The sequence below is a fragment of the Bos indicus x Bos taurus genome, chromosome 6 (assembly GCF_003369695.1).
Source record: "Bos indicus x Bos taurus breed Angus x Brahman F1 hybrid chromosome 6, Bos_hybrid_MaternalHap_v2.0, whole genome shotgun sequence".
In the NCBI taxonomy this organism is placed as follows: Eukaryota; Metazoa; Chordata; class Mammalia; order Artiodactyla; family Bovidae; genus Bos; species Bos indicus x Bos taurus.
The window spans coordinates 5,681,007-5,691,028 of record NC_040081.1 but is presented as its reverse complement, the minus strand read 5'-3'; the positions used below and the strand labels follow the sequence as shown (position 1 = coordinate 5,691,028).

At 43.3% G+C, this 10,022-nt stretch overlaps 1 long non-coding RNA gene across 1 annotated transcript; it reads right to left on the bottom strand.

Annotated features, from left to right (window-relative positions):
* Positions 1 to 1,915: 1,915 nt before the first annotated feature.
* LOC113894687 lies at positions 1,916 to 9,868 on the bottom strand. Its single transcript, XR_003511636.1, has 3 exons — positions 9,616 to 9,868; positions 3,859 to 4,034; positions 1,916 to 2,095 (listed from the first exon to the last, which is right to left on the bottom strand). It is a non-coding gene; the product is annotated as an uncharacterized LOC113894687 (long non-coding RNA).
* Positions 9,869 to 10,022: the final 154 nt, after the last annotated feature.

Here is a 10,022-nt window from a genome sequence, read left to right as displayed (position 1 = left end):
TAAGAGTATGTTGGTTGTATTTTCTCAGAGTTGAGTAATTATGGCATCATTACCTCTGGGTTGCGTTATTTTGTCCTCTCGTTCCCTTGATCAATAACATCAAGCCATTTTCATGAGACTGGCTGAAAATATGCTTCCCTTGGATATTTCGAAGAAAATCCTTATATAGATCAAAAAGTAAGTATTATTCTTAGGAGAAATTCAATGGAGAAATTGCAAAGAAAATCACTTTAGTCAGAAAACTTCAAATCAGTCCACAATTCCTTCACACCAGCAGACTGCTTCACACAGAGTTTGGCTGTCATTCTCCACAGCCTTGCACACCCAGAAGTACTGGTTGGATTTTCCCCAACTAAAATAAGAAGACATAAAAGCAGACCTAGGCTGTAGTGAGAATGCATGCTAAAGCTCCTTCTATACACACTGGAATTATCACTGTGTACATGTTAACACATTGAACAAACTGGCAAGGCCTGGTGAAACTGAGCCTAAATCCTAGCAGTTTCCAGAAAAGAAAAACATGCCAATGGAGTATTACTTACATTCAGATACATGAATTTGCTTGTGCTTCAAGAAAGAGAAGTACTGAAATAAACAAAATTACACCAATACATATCTTATACACATATTAAGAGAAAGACCTGAAGTATGTGTACTCTTGGCGAAAAAGCTAGTATCGAAATTGCTTCAATGTTTTTTTTTTTTTCGAAAAACATATGGAAGTTTGTTCTAAGACTTTGAAAGCAGGTGTTAGAAGTAAAGGGAAGGGTTCAGGATGGGGAACACATGTATATCTGTGATGGATTCATTTTCATATTTGGCAAAAACTAATACATTCATGTAAAGTTTAAAAATTAAAATTTAAAAAAATGGTAAAGGGAGATAAAGGAGGAAAAAGAAGGAACAAATGGTGGCGTTATCCCTACACTAATTTACAAGTAAAAGGCATTGAGACGCAGGGGAAGCAAGCATGATGCAGTGATCAGAGATTTTGGTGGCCTCACTAAGCGTTTTTTGATTCATTGTAAGACAAATGGGCTTCCCAGGTGGTGCTAGTGGTAAAAAACCTGCCTGCCAATGCAGGAGATGCAAGAGATGCAGGTTCAATGCCTGGCAGGAAGATCCCCTGGAGAAGGGCATGGCAACCCACTCTAGTATTCTTGCCTGAAGGATTGCATGGACAGAGGAGTCTGCTGGGCTACAGTCAATGGGATCACAGAGAGATGGCTGTTAGGAGGCTACTAACACACACAGACACACACACACACACACACACAGAAACAGAAACACACACACTAAACACGTGAGTTTACCATAGTGAGTAAACATCTGTCCTGCATCCATGCTAAGTTGCTTCAGCCGTGTCCAATTCTGTGCCACCTCATGGACTATAGCCTGCCAGACTCCACTGTCCATGGGATTCTCCAGGCAACCGTACTGGAGTCGTATGCCAGTCCCTGTTCCAGGGGATCCTGGAAACCCAGGGATGGAACCCAGGTTTCCTGCATTGAAGGCGGATTCTTTACAGTCTGAGCCACCTGGGAAGTTACTTCTGTTAACTGTTTCCAAAAGCTTCATATGAATTTTATTTTGGAAATGTGGCCTTCATTAGGAAGGTGATGAGGAAGTCATCCAAAGCAGGAAGCTTGTTTTGGTAAACACTCAATGTGTAAGTGGGTATTTTGAAATATCTTGTTATTCCTTTGCATGGAGTGTTCAGGAGTCAAGATGTGCAATGAAAAAGGAAAATATCTAATGTATGGGGCTTATAACATTTGCGGTACCTTCCTTCAGTTTTGGCTTTGTGAAGTGTTTTTCACTTTTCAGCTCCTTCCTCTCTTATGCCTATTAGGTTTCTTGGGCATTCATAATGAAGGATCAGTCATATACCTTCAGATTTACCGTGCGTGGATAATGGTCAAACTTTCCTTACCTTTAAGACGGAGGCAATAACAAGAATTGGTTCCTCATTCAAGTTCACTGTGTCTCCACAGTTTAGTTTCTTCTTTAGGGCTCTGCATGATTTTATACTGGGTGATTTTCCGAAGATGCCTTCTGTGAATGGCCCTTTTTGATTGATAAAGTAAAGCATATCCTATAGGGAAGGAAAGAAAAGAAAACTGTGGGATATTTCATGTCTAGAAGCCCAGAGCACAAGCTTGCTCCTGTTTTGACAGAGCTGTGGTATATGAGGGTACAGTTCTAGAACAGCACCGAAGTCAATTTGAATTTTTTTCTTCAGTGTCTCTAAAAATATTTTCGACCCAACAATTGATCTGACATTCATACACTGAAACACTGTAAACACTTGGTAATCAGATTTTCTGTTTCAGTGAATTTACTGTGTTAAACGTCTCTGCTTTGAGGCTTTTGTAGATTCACCCTCTCCTCCTTCACTGCTCCTTTCTCTTTATTGCCTATTATAGATGCTCTTCCCTAAGTGTGGAAATCTTTTTGCCATATTCATGCTCCATTTGTTTCTTCCCCTTCCAGGGACTGTCCACCCCATTCAGTCCTGTTTCCTGTATTCCCTGCCCTCAAAATCAGGCTCAATACGCCTCTCCTCCTTCTCCGATGACATTCCTGTCTCATCAGCCTTTCTAGTTGCTTTTCCTGTATTTTCATGTCCTCTGCTGTCTGCAGAGTTAGAGAGATAACAGATATTGGAGCGAGGTTGTTCAAGGAATGTGGAATCTGTTATGCCAGTCATCCACTGTGTGACTTTGGGCATAGCACATACTTGGGTGAGGCTCTTTTGTTTTTCATTGATGAAGTGGGGGTGATGATAGTCATGCCTACCCTCTAAATTTTCTGTGAAAGACGCGAGGTCTGGGGTAGTAGCTAGCACGTAGCTAGTACGATAAATTTCTTCATATATACCATAAAGTTCCCTGCATCTAGTGTAGTGCTTGGAGAGACAGTGGACAGTGAACAAGAGTTAAAGCTTACAGTTCAGTACACTAATTTGATATAGCACAGTCCGAACTCTGTGACTCTCTTTTGACACATTCTGTCAGGAGCAAATGATTCATCTTTGCCAGAGGATGTGTACTTTCTGCTTAAACACTTGAGTTCCATATCAAATCCCTGTGAGACATTTTGCATCATAAGGGGGAGTAGACTCAGCTGAAGGAGACTTGAGGAGACGAGGAGACATATGAGGATGAGGTGGACTCTCAGAGATTCTTACACACAGAGTCTGAAGGAAAGCTACGCGGTCAAAATAGCCTGGAGTTAAAACTCGCCTCCAGGACCTCCCCACCATTCTATGCAAAACAAGTACTCTGTCACCCGAAGGAAAAAATGGACATTGGGTTGATTTTGCCCAGCTCCCAGCCTGTCCCAGCCTCTGGCTGATCTCCACAATTCCTTGCCACAGCTGTTTAAGAGATAACTACTCTGAACAACCTTGCAGAAGAACAGGCCCCCTTAAGACAGGAGCTTTCCACATACGTGCCTCTATATACTTCCTCTTTTCTTGGGTAAGGGCAGCAGCTCACTAATCTGACTGCTGCCCCTTCTCACCTCATAAAGGTGATCTGTAAAGGACTGCTCTCATTCTTTCCCTCAACCTCGCCTTCTCTAACTGCCTTAACTTACAGAGTCCATGTTAACTGGTTTGAGCTGGTATAGATGGGTCTTTGTTGAAATCAGCGGAATGGATGAGAGTATCTTTTCATCTTGTACTTGCCTTCTGACTCTGCAGTACCTAAATCAGATCTTATTCTTTGAAGTAATGTTATGAATCTTATCGGACAAAGCCAGACTTCTTCATTTGGGAGTAGATTTGGAAGAGAACACTTGGTCTCTCAGCACTCCCCTTCTCAGGAAGGTTACAGAAACCAAAATAAGACCTACCAGAATTGGGGTGGGCAGGGTGTCATTATCACATACATCCTCAAGAGGAGCTCCAAAGAGCTGTTTTGGCTTTGTGGGTGGTAGAGACGGGTGTTGGTTCTCCTTGCAGGTCCTGGAGATACAGCCAAAGGCCCAGTTTTTGAGAGAACTCTTCCTAACTGTCTTCTTGTCTGAAACTAATGTAGAAGAGAGATTTTCACTAGTAGTAGTTTAGCTTATTTAGCCTGATTTCCACCATTTACATTCAGCAGCATGTTCATGGCAGAGGCTGAAAGACAGAAACTGAACCATTTGTTATATAGCATTCCCCTTATTCTAAAGCAGGCTAATTGCATCCTTGTGGTGTTACCATGTTCTTCTTGCCCATATTCTGCAAACCAGTAGTTAAACCTAGAGGCGTGATCAGACACAGGGTTGATTCTCCCTGTGACAGTATTCCCCAGACAGTGCTCTCTATTCCCTTTGCCCTGTGGCATGAGACACTTAACCTATAGTTACACAAGTTTCCTAATATTAAGTGTTATCAGTGGATTCTGGGTTCAGATCTCATTTGAAAGGCAAAATTATTTAATATTCAAATCAAGCAGCATTTGTAGGAAGTTTCCGTCCTCTGTTCAGTTACCTGTTTGGCTTTCTGAGTACCCAGTCATGCACAATTTTCTCCCTTGAAAAGAATCGCCTTTCACGAGATATCCTGCCTGACAGTGCTTATCAGTCAGCCTCTCGACCTCTCCTCTGGGAGGCCACACACCACAGTCAGCTCCAAGGATGACTTCCTGCCCTCAGGGTCCTTGAGAAGTAGTCATTAATTGCAGACAATGTGGTAAGATTACAGGGGGCCAGTTTTTGTGTGTGTGACACCTTACTCAGCTAACCCAAAGATGAATTTTAACTACCAACAGCCCCTGTCAAAGGATTGTTTTTCAAAAAAGAGTGATCAGCAATGAAGAATTGAGTTCAAAGTGTCTCGTGTCCAGCTATGAATGTTTTCCTGATATTTCCTCAATAAACCTGCTTAATATTTCCTTAAATAACCTGCTTAAATAACCAGCTAAAGAAGTCAATTAGAGGAGCCCAGTTGTAGAAAAATAAACAGAAGAATTTAACCAAATCTTTTAAAATGCCCATCCACTTGTCTTTCGGAGACATAGTGAGTGCCGCACCATGTCCATTCAAGTGAGTGAACCACTTGTGGTGCTGGGTGAGAGAACCAGAAGGCTCCTATTCTGCCTCTTAATTGGATGAGTTACCTAAAAGTCTTTGAGCGTCAGTTTGCTCAAATGTAACATAAATGATGCTACTTACACCTGACTGGACTACATAACATAATGTACTACCCAGCACAAGACATGGCACATAGCAGCCTTAATAAAGGTAATTTCCCTCCTTCAGAAGGCCTAAGGCAGCCTAGACATCAGTCGCCTCCCCCTAAGCAGACCGCACCCCCATTCTCCATTTGACTGTGTAGCCTCCAGAAGGTGTGCATTCCTGAAGGAATGCCATCACTTTGCCTTAGGCTCTTCCTGCCCTGACAGTCACACTACCATCATTTTAAAAGGAGATAATGAAGAAAGCAAATGCATTCTTAAATTCAGGAACAGATTCTCCTAATTAATATGTACAAACGTGAAAAGATACATGTTTATATGGGTTGAGTTGCTTTATGCACCCTGGTTTCCCTACTCTTAACCTGATTCTTTTATTTCTAAACTACCCACAGGTATTCATGTATTTCAAATGTATTCCTTCATTGTTCAGCTTTAATAAGAATACTCTTAGGAAGAAAACTCTATCAGTTGGTACAAAGCTATATGGCCAGCTAGCCTATAAGCATAGATGGAAAGCAAAATAGACATTAAGGCCTACGCTTTTATTTTCAGGCCTAGATGGAGCTTTCGTAATGTACATTGGTTGGTGTTAGAGTTCTTGTGGGCTCTGTGACCAATAAGACTATATACTATAGCCACGAAAAGTATGGTGCTCAGTTGTTCAGTCGTGTCCAACTCTTGCGACCCCATGGACTATAGCCTGTCAGGCTCCTGTCCGTGGGACTTCCTGGATCATAATACTGGAGTGGGTTGCCAGGGACTGTGAAACAGGTTAACTTTACAACCTCATCTTTCTTAAACAATCCTGGCAAGATTTAGGTTAGTGTTTTTCCTCATGCTCAAATTAGGGTTTGAATGTTAAAAAATGAAATTGTGTAACTTTGTGGGTATAGAATAACAATTCTAAGAATACAAATACTTTAAGTAGAAATTCTATTCTGGCCCCAGTACTTGCTAAATTAGGAAGACATTTTATTCAGAGAAAGAAATGTCAATGGGACAATACTGGAATGGTAGCAGGGATGATTGCAAGAGGAAAGACTTAAAAACAAACAGACACATAAGCATTCAGTCCAGTTCCATTTGCAACCTAGGTCTGAAACAGAATGGAAAGAGAGCTTGCTGTGGAGGTAGAATCCAGAGTTCACGTCTCAGAGGCGGTCCTAAGGTGGCGGAGAAATAGAACAGAAAGACGACTTTCTCCCCACAAATTCATCGAAAGAACATTGAATGCTGAGCAAATTCCAGAAAACAATTTCTGAATGCTGGCAGAGGACATCAGGGACCCAGAAAGGCAGCCCATTGTCTTTGAAAGGCGGTGGGACAAAATATAAAAGAGAAAAAGAGAGACAAATGAGGTAGGGACAGAGATCTGTCCTGGGACGGTAGTCTTAAAAGAGGAGAAGTTTCCCAACACTAGGAAACACTCTCATTGGCAGGTCAGTGGGGAGTTTTGGAATCTCAGAGGGTAACATAACGGGGAGGAAAAAGAAAGAAAGAAAGAAAGAAAGAAACCCCACAGATTGCGTGCCTAACAACAACTTCCAGCAGGGAACTAGTCCAGACACTCACGATTGCCACCAGCAAGCGGGGGGCCTGAACAGGAAGGTGCGGGCTGCATTGCTTAGGGTAAGGGCCAGGCCTGAGTGCCCTGAGGGCAATCTGAGGGAGCTAATGTGAGATAGCAACCCAAATTGTGGGATAGCCAGACAGAGAGAAAAAAAACTATCCTGTGAAAAGCCCTAATCTAAGGCACTTCCTGGCCCACTCACAGAGCAGAGGACTGAGAGAATACCAGAGCAGAGCTAGCTGGCTGTGCACTGACCCATCTCCCACCAGAGACAGGGAGGCAGGCGGGGGCAGCCAGAGCCTGAAAGGGGCAATCTCAGCCCCAGAGAGGCATCCTCTACAAAACTGCAAGCAGGCTCCCATTTGCTAACCAAGACTTGTTGGGATACTGGGCGGTTGACATCCGCTGGGACGGTCGCGGCCAGAGATCAGCTCCCCAGAAGAGACACACGGCCCACCTGAGACGGGCAGGCCTGCTGCCAACCAGCAAATTGAGCGGCTGGGATGGGGGAGGTATAAGACACACCACACCTGGGGGTCACTGTGCTCGTTAAGCACCTGGTCGCCTGAGCTGCTCGGACATGGGAAGGGCACAAAACGCAGGTCCAACTGAGCCTGTGCCTTTGTGGAGTACCTGAGAACCTGAACCTGAACCTGAACGGCTTAGACCTGGGAAGTACACGCAACCCAGGGCCCACCTCAGACAGTTGCAGGCAGAGCAACCTGAGCCTGAGCAGTGTAAACTGGGAAAGCACACACACCGTGAGCGGGGGCAAACCCAGTGCGGCCAGGACACTGTGAGCACACGCCAGGGATATTTGTTTGCAGTGCTCCTCCGTCACCACAGTACCACTGAGTAAGTGGGCCTAAATAAGTGACCACCTTCGCCCCCATGACTCAGGGCGGAAATTAGACACTGAAAAGACCAGCAAACAGAAGAAGTTAAAATAAACAGAGGGAAGCGCTCTGGAAAAGACAGGTGCAACAGATTAAAACGTTGGAGTTAGCACTGACTACAATGGAAGGGGCCTATAGATCTTGAGAAGTATAAGCTGGATAACGGAACTATCTGAAACTGAACTAACCCCACACTGCCCACAACCACTCCAGAGAAATTCCTAGATATATTTTTACTATTATCATTAAAAAAAAATTTTTTTATGTCCTCTATTGCTTCTTTAATTTTAATTTTTATAACCTACTATTACCTTTCAAAAAAATACCCTATTTTTAATGCAAACTTCATATATATATTTTATCATTTTTTGTTACTTTGTTTTTTTAATACTGTATTTGGGAGTCTCTAACCTTTACTGTAGACTTTTAATGTTTGCTTTTTGGTATTTGTTGTCAATTTTGTACATTTAAGAACCCAATCTTCACTGCCCATTTCTACTTGGGAGTTTGATCACTGCCTCGATTGCTCTCTCCCCCTTTTGACTCTCCTTTTTCTCCACCAGGTCGCCTCTATCTCCTCCCTCACCCTTTTCTTCCCTACCCACTCTGTGAATCTCTTTGTGTATTCCAGGCTGTGGAGAACACTTTGGGAACTGATTACTGGCTGGATCTGTCTCTCTCCTTTTGATTGCCTCTTTTCTTGTCCTGGTCACCTCTGTCTCCTTCTTCCTTCTCTTCTCTGTGTAACTGCATGAACCTCTCTGAGGGGTCCAAACTGTGGATAGCACATAGGGAATTGGTTACTGGCTAGCTTGCTCTCTTCCGTTTTGATTCCCCCTCTTCTTCTCCTGGTCAACTCTATCTCCCTCCTCCTTATTCTCTTCTCCATCTAACTTGGTGAACCTCTCTGGGTTCCCTCACTGTGGAGAAGCTTTTCATCATTAACCTAGATGTTTTATCATCGATGCTGTACAGATAGAGAAGTCTTGAGGCTACTCTAAGAATAAGACGGAAAACCAGAGACAGGAGGCTTAAGTTCAAAACCTGAGAACACCAGAGAACTCCTGACTCCAGGGAACATTAATGGACAAGAGCTCATCCAAAAGCCTCCATACCTACACTGAAACCAAGCACCACCCAAGAGCCAACAAGTTCCAGAGCAAGACATACAACGCAAATTCTCCAACAACGCAGGAACATAGCCCTGAGCTTCAATATACAGGCTGCCCAAATTCACACCAAACCCATAGACATCTCAAAACTCACTACTGGACACTTCACTGCACTCTGGAGAGAAGTCCAGCTCCACCCACCAGAACAGGGACGCAAGGTTCCCTAAACAGGAAACCTTGACAAGCCACTCATACAACCCCACCCACAGTGAGGAACCTCCACAATAAAGAGGAACCACAAGCTGCCAGAATACAGAAAGGCCACCCCAAATACAGCAATCTAACTGATGCTGAAGCTGAAACTCCAATGTCTTGGTCACCTGATGTAAAGAACTGACTCATTGGAAAAGACCCTGATGCTGGGAAAGATTGAAGGCAGGAGGAGAAGGGGACGAGAGAGGATGAGATGGTTGGATGGCATCACCAATTCAAAGGACGTGAGTTTGAGTAAGCTCTGGGAGTTGGTGATGGACAGGGAGGCCTGGCACACTGCAGTCCTCGACCCCAAGGACTTGGGGTCACTGTAGTCCTTGGGGTCACAAAGAGTCGGACACGACTGAGCAACTGAACTGAACTCAACGAATCGTGATGTCTCCTAAAGCTGTACTAGTTGCTTCTTGAAATCAGAACAGTCTTATCCTTGCTTTGATCTCACAAGTGGGAAACTTCCCATGTCTTGGAGCAGATGGAAATTACTGCCCTTAGAATGTGCTTTGGGCTCTAGGATCTCCCACTGACCCCTGGCAGCCTTGCTGTCTTTGGCATCAAAGCCAGTTACATTATTCACGTACCTGCAACCTTCTCACTGTTATCGGTAATATCAGTGATATCACTGTTATCAGAACTCACTGACGTCTCTCCAAAGAGACAAGTGATATCTTCTCCAAATATCTTGAGACAGTTTTCAATGAGAAATTGTATGAAAGAAATCTGTAACACGAGGGGGCAAAAAATGGGGTATTACTCTACATATGGTGTAATAGTAAATCACATTTCATCCATGAATCTTGGCTCTAACCAAAAATGCAAATGAAATCTGAGAAAAATTCAGACTTGACTAAAAAATATATAAATATATTATATATACATCAGCTTTTTCTAAGACATAACTCCTACTTTAAAGAGTAGTTTGGGCTCAAATTTTAAAATTCTTTTAGTCAGTGGGCTAAAGTTATAATACGAAGCCTGGTTTAATAGC